Source organism: Ammodytes marinus, assembly GCF_949987685.1.
Source record: "Ammodytes marinus genome assembly, chromosome: 9".
NCBI lineage: Eukaryota > Metazoa > Chordata > Actinopteri > Uranoscopiformes > Ammodytidae > Ammodytes > Ammodytes marinus.
Genome location: NC_137213.1, coordinates 11,218,844 through 11,233,332, shown reverse-complemented (window position 1 = coordinate 11,233,332; position 14,489 = coordinate 11,218,844).

Below are 14,489 nucleotides of genomic sequence, written 5' to 3'. Positions count from 1 at the left end.
TGTGTGAATATAGTATTTGGCACACGATGAGAAGGTTGCATTCATTAAGCAAATTCAACCTCTGAAGAGCCGAGGGGGGAGGTTTGACATATAGCCTACCTCATGTTGTAAGAGTATCCTCTCTTATGTTCACAAATATTTACCGTGAACACATATGCTTTTATCTAGGATTAGCAGCAGGGTTATCATAACATGTTTCTCAAAGACACAGGTTCCCCATTTAGTTCCTCGCGGTAAAAATGTGTCAAATATTAAGAATTGCGTTAAACCTAATAATGATTTAAAGCAGAAGGAATTTAGGGTAGAAGTAATACACCCATATTTATATAACACCATGAGGAGTCCTGATTTAATATGCAGGGTCGTTTTCTAGCTTTTGGGGGGCCCCGTGCAAGATGCTGTTTGTGGGCCCCTATTTCAGGGGGGGGGGGGGGGGGGGTTCCAGAAGAAGAAGACATCAAAACAAAACAAATAATAATAATAAAGTAGCCCAAGATGGATAAAACATAAATGTATTAGGCTATTACATACACAGAATAAAAGTACAATGAACCATCATCTATATTAGTGTGCAAACGATAAAAACTAATAAGAATAATACTGACCTATTGCAGCAAGTCACTTATGTAACTGTGATTTTTCCATTAACTGACATTTTTTTTAGCCTTCCTTTATTACTCAACACAAGTGGAGCTTCTCACGGCATACTAGGTTAAAATGTGAACACAATGTAAACCTCACCTTACCACTCAGGCAGTTATTTGGTTGCTATGCCGACGTTGAACAATTGTCACTGATTTCATTGCATTCGCCTGTAGTTAACTCTACTGCTATTGCCAATGGAAAATAACTATGGTAACCTGAGGGCTTGATGAGGCAACAACAGGTAGATAAGAGGTCTGACAGCGTGTCAGTGTCGACTTCAAACGCAGGTGTGCCACGAGGAACCCCTTGTTTATCCACACACGGAACCCCGGCGCCTAGCAACAGAGGGAATCCTCTTGTGTCACACCAGGACTGTGATCCCTTGCGTGACGTCAAAGACAGGTCGTTCCCCTCTCAGGCATGTGCAAAGTGCCCGTATTATCGCCTGTGTGCGGTCTCTCACGCTCAGTTGTGAAATCCAAATAGCTGATGATTCACTTTGAGACAGTAAATGGGGGAAAAGGTATTTGACTGTACAGTATAGGTGAAGCCGCGGAATGAGAGGGACTTCCTCCCCACAAAGAAACCCGAACCGGTTTTTAAAACAGCAAGGGGCTCGGTGTGTGGTCCCTGTGTGTGTGTGTGTGTGTGTGTGTGTGTGTGTGTGCAGGGCTTTACAGCAGGGTATTCCTCAAGAGCAGGGAAATTTCCACCCTCCTGTGTGTGTGTGTGGACTTAAGAACAATATTGTTTTAAAAGAGCATATAGCTGAGTGTTCAAACTACCATGGCCTTGAGACACAGTTGTAATCTCTCTCGGCGTCTCCGGCCCACACACACGTACACACAGATAGTGTGCTGAGACCAGGCTACGTGACAGTACTGTAGGTCACCACAGCTTGCACATGGGGTCCATTGCTCAAAGTGTCACGCAGTCAAAGTGCACGGCAGGGGTCTAAACATTTGGCACTGTTGCTATATTTACTTCCCATTATGAGATCTCACGTAAGAAGTGTTTTGTTGTTTCTTTGCCTTGGAAACTGACTCATCATCACCAGTAAGATCCAAAGTCTGAGACGTCAGCAAGTACAGTAGAGCACGTACAACCACATACAATCAGACATTTCAAAATACACACCATATTATTATGAGCCCAACCGGTGGGTCGGACCCCCCAAGAGAAATCAGAGGGGTCAGCAGATGATTAAAGGAACAGGGCAGACGTGTGGAGAAATAGAGGCTTATTTGTCTTCTTACAGAGTAAGATTAGAAGATGATTATCAATGTAATGCCTTGTGGTGTTGTAACCAGCTATGTAACCAAGCATTAAAACTGGAAACAGGAGGAGACAGCTTACCTAACTCTGCCCTTAGCTTTTTAACACGTTGCATCTTGTCTTAACTTAATCTGTTACAAAAACCTAAAATGTGACGTATTTCTGTCGGTTATGGGCTCGACTGTTTCTTGGCTCTGGCTAGGATACTTCCTGGATTCTCTGCTGCCCCTCTTCCAGTCTGTGTTGTCTTCGGCTACATGTTCACTGAGCAGATATGATTGGTGAAGTGGTATTCCCCTTCTCATCAAACTCTTGGCGAAAACGTCCAGCAACAGCCCAATACACACAAGGGGCTTCAAAACATGTTTAGCATTTGACACCCTCGATTTTTAACCCATGAATTCAGATAAGAAAAAAAAGAGCATCATAGGGGGAATCCCTCTGCTAGGACAGACTGAATTGCAATAGATGCCTTGTGCACAGAATATACCCACATAGTACAATCGCAGTGTGGAGGTGTATCAGGATGATACAATTATAAATATAAAGTGTAAACAAATGTAAAAAATATATGGAACTGGGAGAATGTGGAGCAACTTCCAGGTGTGACCTCCTCTTCACCACAAAGGCCTGGCAAGAGGTCAGACTTAAAGCTCCCATATTATACACTTTTCGGTTCTATTATACACCATATTTCATGGTCTTAGTGGTCCCTAATACGTTTTTCTTTAATTGTTTGCTGAAAAAACTTTCAGATAATGTATTGTACTATGCTGATGTTCAGCTAATCTCACAATGGCCTATTTAAAAAAAAGAGCTGCAGCTCCCCTCGTAAATATACAATCTTTGAGCTCCCCCCGCCCCCTGTCCGGAAGCGAAGCCAGATACGCCTCGCCCTCTGTCTGTCAGGGCCATGGACCAATAAGAAATAGGGGTGTGGGCTGCACAGTGGAAGCTTCTGGCTTTCCAATTTGTGAGGTCAGAAACGAGGAGAATTCTGACTGGAGTATATTGGGGGGGAGGGGTGGGGGTTTCAGAAAGGGGGAGAGTGAGAAAAGGAGAGATTGTTATATATTTTTTTTTTTGGCAGTCTCTAGGCACACCGTGGACCCATGGATATGTTAGAACACATTTAAAAAGTGCATTTAGCATAATATGTGACCTTTAACAAACACACAAGAGGCAGGTAGGGAAAATAACAATCCACCCCTGCAGTTAACTATTACATACAACAGAGAAACGTAGAGTCCTTAGAATTGAGAAGCTGGAGTTTAGAAATATGTGGCAGTTTTGCTTGGAAAAATTACTTACCTATCATCTAAATATATGTTGATTTGATTAAGTTAATGATTAATCAAATTCTTTCTCTCTACTTTAGTTTAGGGGTCACTTTTAATATACAGTCCCAGCCCAAAAGGGTTGGGACCACCGTCACACACATACACCATTTCGACCTTTGCTACTAGGTTGGGAAATCTTTTATCAAACACACCTTCTACTATTTAATGAATCACTCACAGGTGTGTTTAGAAACAGAGCCTGGACACAATGCTAAATACACTTTGTATGGTGGAGCCACTGGCAATACGTGGAAGTGTGGCATTGTTATTTCTTGGGCTTACCTTTTCAGATGAGTTCTGCAGTTTATATTCTTGGAAAAGCACCTCACGTACTTTCATGGCATCCAAAACAAACAAGAAAAAAAGAAAATCATCACTCACTGTCAGTTTGTTTTTTTAGTACATTTTTTTTCACACTTTTATCCAAACCGAAAGTCAATACTCCATCGTAGTTATGTGGCTCTCTATATTTACACATCGGTGTTTTCCTTGCCACGACATGCCCCTGTAACCCCCCCCCCACCACCCCTCCACACACACACACAGTACATTCTCACCCTGCGTTCAAATACCCATAATTCCTTGCTATTTTGCTATTTAGAATGATAAAAAAAACATATTTAGAATGCCCCAATGATTGTGGTCGGACGCAGCATGCTTATGAATACCTGGATAACCTACAACATCGGTTGTGATTTTCAGTGTGGAAATCAACATTCTTTTTGTGCGATTCTGACACACAATCCAGTTCTCACATCGTTGGAGCCTCCGAGTGAAAACAGCCAGCGATGAGACGGATTTATATGCAAGAGGTGTTCAAGGTGCAATGTTAAGTAAAAGTATGACCCGATTGTATGCCATCCTAACTAGATATGTTTTATGATCAGCTGTAGTATGAAGAATAGAAAAAAGAAAAAGTATACTATTTGGAACTTGGCCATAGTGTCCTGCTTGTGTGAGAATGATGCTGTCTTGTCAAAAAAGAAAAACTGGCTCACTTTGTCAAATACTGTAGCTACAAAAAGAGAAGAAGCTCTTGGTGTGCCCTATATAGCACAGCACTAGGCAAACTTTGTTTTATTGTGTTTTTGCAAAGGAGGAAGTCTTTCATCTGTCACTGAACAAATCTGTCAAAATAAATGTGGCTTGAGGCATCATGTTAATTGAGAAGTCTTTCTTTGTTGACGCACAATAGAGGGTGAAATCCTTTTTCTGTCCTCTTTGAGACAACACGAGACACCTGGCTGTTAGATGTGAGTTCAAAGGCCTGTAGGAGCTTTCAGCAACCTTCTGTTCTCGCTTTATACTCGACAAGTGCACAGAGAGCACAGAGAGAGAGAGACACCTTGCACTCCTCGGGATAATGACAATAGCAGATCTTCGGCAGGACCACAACCTCTACTCCCCGTCCTTCAAATAAGACTTTTTTTAACCAGCTACAAATCTCAGAAACCTACATCTGGATATTATCTGGACTGTAACAGCTGTAATAAACATTGACGCGCTCATGAGCAAACCCCCTAATTCACTGTGATTGTCCGCCATGTGCGCCTTTTGGTTTTGCTCGCTGCTACCGAAAATATTTGTGTTTTCCCCTCTCTCCCTCGTCTGGACATTGGATAGGCCTTTGGACAACGTCCGACATACTTTCTGCTGTCTTAATGCCGGCCCCTGTAGCACCAAATGATATTTTAGCACAAGTGCATGGCAACAGCAAAACAAAGAGGCACAAGATGAATTCTTCGGCCGACCACTTTTTGAATTACTGATCATGTAAAAACCCACTGTGGCTCCCAGATTGCAAACATCAGTGCTTCAAGCCTGCATGCAAACCAGCCCTCTAAATAGGTTTGTCTATTTCTGTTGGTCTGTGGGGGGAAACATGTGTTTGACATCAGTGTCACCCGCTAGACGTTTGGCAGTGGGGCTTCATTGTCCCCTTACGGCAACTCCACTTCAATTGACGGGTGAGAATGGGCAATTTTGAAAAGGCTCACCGGTTATTACTGTCCAATCAATGAGCTCATGTTTGGAGACAGCCCCGCACATTGAGGTCAAATGGTTTTTGGATCCTTCACTCTGTGTCTCATTTGGAATCTGCTTGGGATGCTGTTTATACTAGCCCTTTGCAAAGGTCTCTGGATAGACAGCAGCAAAAGTAAACACACGTACAAAGTACAGTGTGTGCCGCGCCACAACAAACTCTCCAAGACTATCAAGACGTGTACAACATCCTCGACATCAAAGGGCCAAAGTCATAAGCAACTTTGAATCACTCAGAAACCTGATGCGCACTGACAGTGTGGGGCAAGGCTAAAGTGAATGAGCCGCTCCATCCTGCCATAACAACTACTGTTGAGGAGCTCATAATCAAAACACTAAACAGGCAAATAGTTCCAGCTCTGCAACTGACGATTCCAGTGGAAAGAAATGCCAAGTGGCCTCCAGGTGTGGACGTGTAACAGCTAAAACGTGTGTGTCTACTATTAAATGGTATGAGGTCACACAAAAACTTTCTCTTGTAAAATGTTTAGAAATTACATTAAAATTCCGTCGGTGTAGGAAATGTCTGTGAGATATATTTTCCCGACATAAAAGGATTACATGAAGGAGACATAAAAAGACGAATCAAAACATTGGAGTTCAGGAGGATTTGCCTTCAAATCAGATTGTGACTTTTACTTCAAAGGGAAGTTTTCCTTTCTTCAGTTCCTCTTATGTAATTCTAGCCCTAGACTTCATTCTAAGCCCCATTAAAGTTTGTTCTTACTTTTTCAGTTAACCCGAACCCTGTGCTTGACACAGTGTTATTTGACTTTAAAAAGAAACTCTTCCCCCCACGACATGCACATGGACATTTGCGGCGCTGCTTGTCACACAATCCTTTTGTGGTAAAGGAGCATAATCTCCACGTTATAGACCAAAATATGCTTTTTGGAATTTCATGTAATTTTTTTTATGACTCAGCGCTGAATGTCAATGTGAAACAGGACTCTCCTGATAAAAGAGAAGGCCTACATCACGACACTGTGAATGAAATGTTCAAATACAAACTCCCCTGTTGTAAAGGCAGGTGATGCTTGTGACCAATATCCGCACTAACCCAACTAGTTACTGCTTCCCCTGTCCCAGTCAAACCTTGTGTATTTACCAAATCAGCTCGAGGAGAAGAGGAGGAATGAAAGACCTGTGTGACACCAGCTCTTTCCCTCTATAATTTCCTTCCCCATTTTCCACCAAGACCACTCAATCTTACAGCCATATGGCGGTTTGCTGCCATAACCATTCACAGCTGAGTAAAAATAAATTTTTCGGGGCGCATCCTTGGGCCAGGGGTTTTAAAGACGCATTCAATTGGACTGGTGCTTGACTTTGTGCTGGTTACGATACCATACTGTGATTCATCCTATCTGCAGATGATTCCCCTCATATAATTTGCAATGGGAGTACGGTCTGGGGTATACAATATCATTCAGTTGAAATTCAAGGGTGAGGCAAAAATAGAAATTCAACCACATGAAGAAGTTCAGGCCAGAAATAGCTTGTTTGATGGGTATATATTTCAGCGGTGCAATGATGGGGTCTCTCCGGAGAGCTTTAAAAGCACCCCTCCATTTATGATTTGGGGTCGGGTGGTTGCACACGTGGTTAGCTTACTGTGTGCTTCTGCATAAGACCCGGGACGGTTAAGAATTCCAACATCCTGCACCATTTTGTTTAAAATAACTTCTTCGAATGTAAATGACATACATCTGCTCTCCCAAAATAAACACCCATTAAGATTAATTAACACACATAATTGCCATTTATCGTTAATCTTCGACCAGACTAATAACATTGACTCAAGCTCTTTCCGTACTCTTCAGCAATAACAGCATGTCTTCATATCAGAGTGTGGTGTAGTAACTAACTACTGTATATTAGGAGGTGTGGCCGCCGCAGACTGCCTCCCACATTGATTTACCTGTAAACCTGGTGTGAGGCATGCAGACAGGGAGACGCAACCTTCGCCCACCTCAGAGCAATTTAAGAGATTACGGTCTCTATGATTATCATGCCTGATTTATGGCTTACTAGGTAATGTAACAGTTCATATTTCACAATGGAAAACCACGTTTGGTACATTTGTTCATTAACAGCTTAAACACTTTTGGGCCAGACGAGCTGAGGTGTGCGGGCATGAAGTTTATTTGATTAAGCTCTTTAGAATCTCATATGGTGGCTTTGCAGGAATAGATCCCTTTTTGAAATAGCGTGTTGGCTTTTCAGGTAGACTGATGAATCCCAATGTTGTATTTTAGCCATACTAGCTGCATGGCTCTGGGAACGGCAATGAGTAATCTGAGAGTTGGTCAGTTTGTCGCAACACCATTTACTACTACTGAATGGATTGCCATGAAATGTTGTTCAAACAAACTGACTCTTGTGTTCAATTAACTTTCCATACAGCACCATCCTGTTCTAAATGTTAACTTTGCCAATGCTTTGGTGTCTGATGAAATATATTCAAAATGCTATTGCTATGCTATTCCCATTAGCCTCAGCAATATTTTTTTTATTCAATTAGCAAATACATTATTAGCTTGCTTCAACACAAAACTATATAATGAACATGGTAAATGGTACTTCTTAAATAATGACTATGATAGCATTGTCATTGTGGAGCATGTTAGCACTAAGCTCAAAGCACCGCTGTTTGTAAGTACAGCCTCACAGAGCTCCCAGTCTTGTTTCATCACTGTGAAGACATCTTTAATCCTTCGTTTAAGAAATAAATAAGAAAATCTCCAAAATTGGAAGTATTTCTGACAAATGAATAATTCAACTTTAAAAAGGCACTAAAGTTTGAGTCAGCGAATCTGGAGAATGCTTTTTGTCAAATGTCACATGTTGTCTCCTCACGAACCACCACCTGTCCGTACTGCTTTTTTTTCTCCATTGCATACACAGCACAGACAAGTAGCAGATCGCAAGGAGATATTCACTGATTGGAACAAGCATTCTGCAGGATCAATAACTCCACATTTTAAAAACTATCTGAGAGCCCTGAATATATCATCTATTGGTGAAAGGATCCTCTTTAATGGACATTTCCGCTCCAGGTTATTTGATTTTTCTTAACTCTCAGCACTCACAACTGTCTGTAAAGTTTTGGGTGACAGCTGTCAGCACACCAAAACTGAGGTTGTAGTGCTGTGTGATCACAATCTCAACATCTACACAAAGAGGGAAATCTACTACCGTGCCCACAGGAGATCACAAGGCACTCGAGCGGTAAATTAAAAGTCTGAGTCAAAGACTTCAACAGCTTCCAACCAGCCACTGTGTGAACAGGAACTATTTGCAAAATCATGTTTCCCTGCAATGTTTCAACAGTGTGGAAATGTTTCACAGCTAAACCTGTTTTACGGGTCACTGTGACAAAAGATGTGCTTTGTCGTAACTTCATGTTCAACTTATTGTTTGACCAAGAATACACCAGAGACCCTTCAGACTTATCAGCACTGGCATTGGAATCACCATACAGGAAATAATTACAAACAGTTATGAAAAATCACCTGGCTACTAGGACATGTGGTTGAGTCACCACTTTGGACAGCATACCAATGTCCTCTGTCAACTACGCAGGATATCCTACTGCGGTTTCTAAAGACTCTTGAGCTCTGACTTTAAATGTCTTTGTGGCTGTTCATTGTGTACTAAAAGAGAGTTTAAGTTTGAATATAATGAAGAACCATGCCTGTAGTTTTGCAGCTAACAACACATCACATACACTTCACATCAGCTGGCAACCATTTTCCAAGATTGATTTTCTATCATCCAGGCCAATAGTTTCGGCTTATTATACTGGGGCATGAAAATTGACATGGAAAAGAAACAAATTATAATTCATCTAAATGAACATATGTTTGGCTATTTTCTCAAAAAGTTGTGTGGGAATATAATTGTGAACAGAGATCATTAAAAAAACTCTTCCCGGGGCACCTTAATCAGCTCCAAGAACAATGGGCACACATGCATGCTGTGGAAATGATCATTTCAATTTAGTACTTTGTTGCATAAGAAGTTTGCTGACTTCTGCTTTTGCTGCACCAGAAAGTTTCCCAAATGGTCCTTGCACACAGCTACTGAAACCATGCAATGATTAATAAATACATTTTTAAAGTGATTTGGAGTACTTTTGCCTTCATTGGATAGGAGCCAGTTAGCGATAAAACAGAAAAAAGGGGGAGTAGTCAAATGAAAGGAGATGTCAAAATGAATGCAGTTGCCAACACGGACCATGTTCAAAATCATCTTTGCTGGTGCATCTGAGAAAGAGAACAATATGGAAACATAAACAAAAAAAAGTACAAGTCGTATTGAGTAATCTTTATTTCTTTATAATGTTTAATTTACATGTAGCCTCTAATATTGGGGCATCCGTGAATACGCCAACAGCAGTTTGTAAAACATCACTACTAAGAGATAATATAACTTAAAAAAAAAAAAAGTATTTTGTTTTTCAGGAAAAAGCCATCACTTAAGTATGAAAACCAACCTCCCCTAAACCACATGTATGTGTTTTTCGGAAGTGGGGAGTCAGAATCTATAAATGGCTTGTGAAATGCATGGCATGCCCAGAAATCACTCAGCCACATTAATTTCGGTGATGGCTCCTGATCTGCCTTCAGGACACCTTTCATTACCTGAACACTTTGTAAAAATGTTTTTGAAGATTGGATGGGAGAGCTTGGACCTGCCTCCTTCTTCCTTTCTCTGTTCATCTGCCACATAATAGCTTTACAGACATACACAGACACACACACACACACACACACACACACACACACACACACACACACACACACACACACACACACACACACACACACACACACACACACACACACACACACACAGACACACCTGACGAGACAGGTGCAGCTAGGTAACAGAGGCAACAAGAGGCAACAGCATCCCTCAGGGCTGAGGCTTCTCTCCTTTGATCCTTCACAACAGATATGATCACTGATTGTACCTCAACCCCCCCTCCCTTCCAAAAAAACCTTCAGAGCTATCCCCCTGTATTCAAGCTGTGCTAATCTCAGTGATCTTTATCTCCACACTTCAAAACAAGGGACCAAAGCACCCAAAAAAAAACATGTTTGTCTCAAAGTTCACCTAAACCCTAATGAGGAGTTTCACTACGGAATGATGAAACAGCTCAGCTCTGTCACCTGTTAGTGTGTGTGCTACTTGGGCTCCTTCGTTCCCAAAGGAGGCAGAGGGTGAGCCAGAGTTCCCCACGTGTGTGTCAAGCTCCTAGCTTTTAAACAGATGCTGGACCCACTATCCAGCCAAACCAGCCTCACTTTTTAGTGTTGACCCATGTGGTACTTCTATTTAGCTTCTCACAGACCCCATTAAAATCTACCCAAATGTCTCAAGCCAAATATATCAAGCAATTTTCAGTTTATAAGGAGCGGGCTTTAGTGAGTCACATTTACTTTTAGCCAGTGTGCACAGGTTGGTTTGAGGGAATCCTCCAGGAATTATATACGTATATATATACACATATATAATATATGTTTTTGAGGATGATTTAAAACTTGCTCCACTCCCACAGGCGATGTGTTAAAGTGTTTCAGTTATATTGTTAGAAGCGTGTGTGGGAAAGCCTTCAAACATGTGTTCCCTTCAGAATGAAAACCGTAGCATGTCGTTCGTTTGACTCACTCTGCCAAACAATGTGTGTGTGACATCCACTCCCTTTGCATCTGGCAGAATCTGAGTGACAGATACATTTCAGCCGTGGTGGAGAATTAGCAGGAGTAGTAGGCGGGTCACAGAGGAAGAAATTAGTCAGATGTGTTGATTGTCCTTGTCTAATTTAGCAGAGAACATCCCAATAAAACTCATCCTCCCTCCCTTTTAATCATCTATTTCCCTCCTACGTGGACAACAACGACAAAAGAGCCCATTTCCCACTGCGGATGCTGAGCTGCGATGGTTTTATAACAGCGTGTACACGTTGAAAAGCGCTCTCTTTCTATTTTATAGGAAGAAGGAAAAATAATAACAGCAACATTCCTGAGGGGCTGTAATTTTCTTCCGGTGGGTAAAAGTCGTCCATTATGGTCAGGGTCAAGGAACACATGCAACCCCGTCATCAGGGCCGCGTGGTCGGCCACATCAGAAGCGCCCGTCACAACCAGTGGAAAAGGCCCTGTCTGTTAGCACAACACACAGCCCATCAGCAGCCAAAGGGCCCCAGCTCCTCGCTACATTTGCCCCCCCCTAACCACGCCGCGCTCTAATTTAAGCGCCCATATTCCATTGCAATTACAGCATACTGTACCCACCCTTCCCTGCAATTTGCATGATTCGCACGCTGATTGGGCGAACTTAGACAATGCGGGGAGTGGATACTCTGGAAGTTTCTTTTGTCTTTGTTTGTCTTTGTTTTCGCGCAGACAGCTCTTCGAGTTCGCATGACATCAAGAAGACAAAAAATTACATCAGGAAATAAAACATTAGATTCATTAGGTGATACCATAGCAGCGTTGTCACGCGGTAATGGATCACTGAAAAAGTGAAGGTCGCTCATTCATTGAATTCATTTTCCCTCATCACATGGCACACATGTGTTTGGCTTCCAAATAGTTTTATGAATTAGCAACAAGAGGTGAGAGGTGTTTGCCAAAACTCAACTCCAAGAACTTAATCCATGCAGACGTACAACAAAAACAAAAAGTGAAGATGCAAAATTTAATGCAAAACTTTAGTTTAATTTCTTTTCATCTTTCAGCCTGTGTCAGTTTGAGTTCTGGGACATTTATATCTCTTTAATCTCATCCTTAAACCTTAGATGTTCCTGGTGCGAAAGTTTGATGTGTGTGAAACATCAGAAATGACTTCACGAAAGATGTCAAACAGTAACACAGATTTGTATTATACGTCCAATAGCAATATCATTAATTCAGGCTGGCAAAGTAATGTGTAAATCAAATATTATATACAGTAATACAGAAGTTTTTTCAATTACCACCAAAATATGTGTACAGAAATCTTTGATGTGTTAGCATCTTTCAGTCAATTGTTTTCCAAAAGTAAGCGGCTAGTTGGTTAACATGGTGGAGTATTAAGGGGCTAAAGAGCCAGATATTCCACTGGTGGTAAAAAAAAAACAAGTCAGAGCTAAAAAGAAAATGGTTATTACCACAAACTAAGTAAATAACCAACCAATAAGCCAGTATAGTGTTAAACAAATAACTTAATTACTCAAAATGGATAAAATAATTTGCCAGTGTGTTTCGGCTGTTAAGCATCAACTGGTGCATGTCAAACTATAAAACTTTCTTTTTTTGGGCATATAGCAGTATAGGGAAATTAAAAACACAACACACCCTGGCCATGTGTCTGAACATCTCCCAGGTGGAACAATAAGATGGTTTAGATGTTTGTTTTTGGTCATGCAACAGTGCACTTCTTCTATTTAAAGTATGAGTGTTTTGGCTTGTATGGGACGGGATCAACCCTACAAAACCAGAGTGGAATTTTTCAGGTGTCGTGGGAATGGCTCCTCTGCACTAAAGAAAACCATCTTGACACCTACACAGTCTCAAACTTTTCATAGTTGTTGTTGGACCTGAAGTTATTTCGGCATATCTCTTCTACGAGGCGTTGACGGAGAATAGCCTACCACCAGGATCTCACAAGGGCTCTCTGTGTGCAATGAAAGACATGACAGACAATCTAACACACACACCTTACGAGGGAATGCCTCGAGAAAACAACCACCTCTGCACCAGGTGTTGCATCCTGGGATAGACGGTGACAAAGATGAGTCATTGCAGCACGATGGGAACCAAGCAGGTGAATGCGTTGTGATGTCTCAGTATTTTAACTATCACTACCAGACATTTACATTGGCATTTGACCTTATTTTTAGAAGGCTTGTCCATTGTGTTTTGTACTTTGCTGTGTTTGTTTTTTTAAGTGTTTCATTCATTGAAGCAGATTCCACAAGTGAGTCCACCATAATGTTTTTATTCACGCCAATGGTTGTTGGCAAGTTTCCGATGAGGGGGCGTATTAACCGTCTTTAGACACCAAAAGAAAATAAGAGAAGATTACAACCTAGTTTAGTGGTTCCTAACAAATGCACTTGACTCAACAATAGAAATATTGTATGTTTATAATCCAAATAGGATAAAACATCAAATAGAACATAAAGCTACCCATCCTGGGTCTGTTGTTACCACTTGTTGCAGTTGAGTGTGCGAAAGGTGTCAGTAAATTAGTCGCAAAATCAAAACAGTTAGCTCAAACGAACAGATAAATAGATTAAGAAAAAGTAAGCTAAAGTTATGAATATACAGTTGAATAATCAGCTGAAATGAATGGATAAAAACTTGAAATAGTTGATAAAAGTAACATAAAACTAACGTAATAGATGAACAGTAGAAAATATTTGCCAAGTGTTACACATAAACAGTAGAAACAGAAATTCAGCTAAAGGAATGGATAAACAAAGTGGAAATTGATAGATAAATTGTTTGCTGACAGATGAATGGCTGAAATGATCGGCTTTCCTCCAACCCAAGTGCTAGTAGCATGAATGCAAACTTGACCAAAGCAACCCAAATATGAAAAATAATATTGTGACAGTTCACATTTATATGTTGGTTAATTACATCCAGTGCATTACAGTTCAGTAAACAGTTTGTTATCCATCCATAAAAACCACACTTGGAACATGATCAGTGCAGTGTCAATGAACGGATAATAAGGTCAACTTGGCTGTCAGGTGACATCAGAACGACACCCAGACAATACTTCATGGCAGAATGATTTTAATCAGCGGTGAGAAGTTTTTATTCCAAAGTCATTCCCATGTGTCAAACAGGTTTTCCAGCAATGACACTATTGCATTTGTGTGACAAAGTGCATCATGTCACGTTTACACTTCAAGAAAACTGTAAACGTGACTTTTTTCTTTGTTCAACGGTGATGCTGTCCATTGATTTGCTCAGGTGTGTTGAAGGCCCCACAATGCTACGCTATCGCACAGTAAGTGCTTTTGAATAGGAATTTGTTCATTGTCACATAAGATGGAGAGCCGTGCGGGGGCCTTGGCTTTTGAAAAGGCCATATTTGAGGGCCTCCTCTGCGAGTGTTTACCTTCAAGGACAAATGAAGCCATTGAGTCCCTGTGAGCTGTGAATGAGCTCCTTCTGCACACAC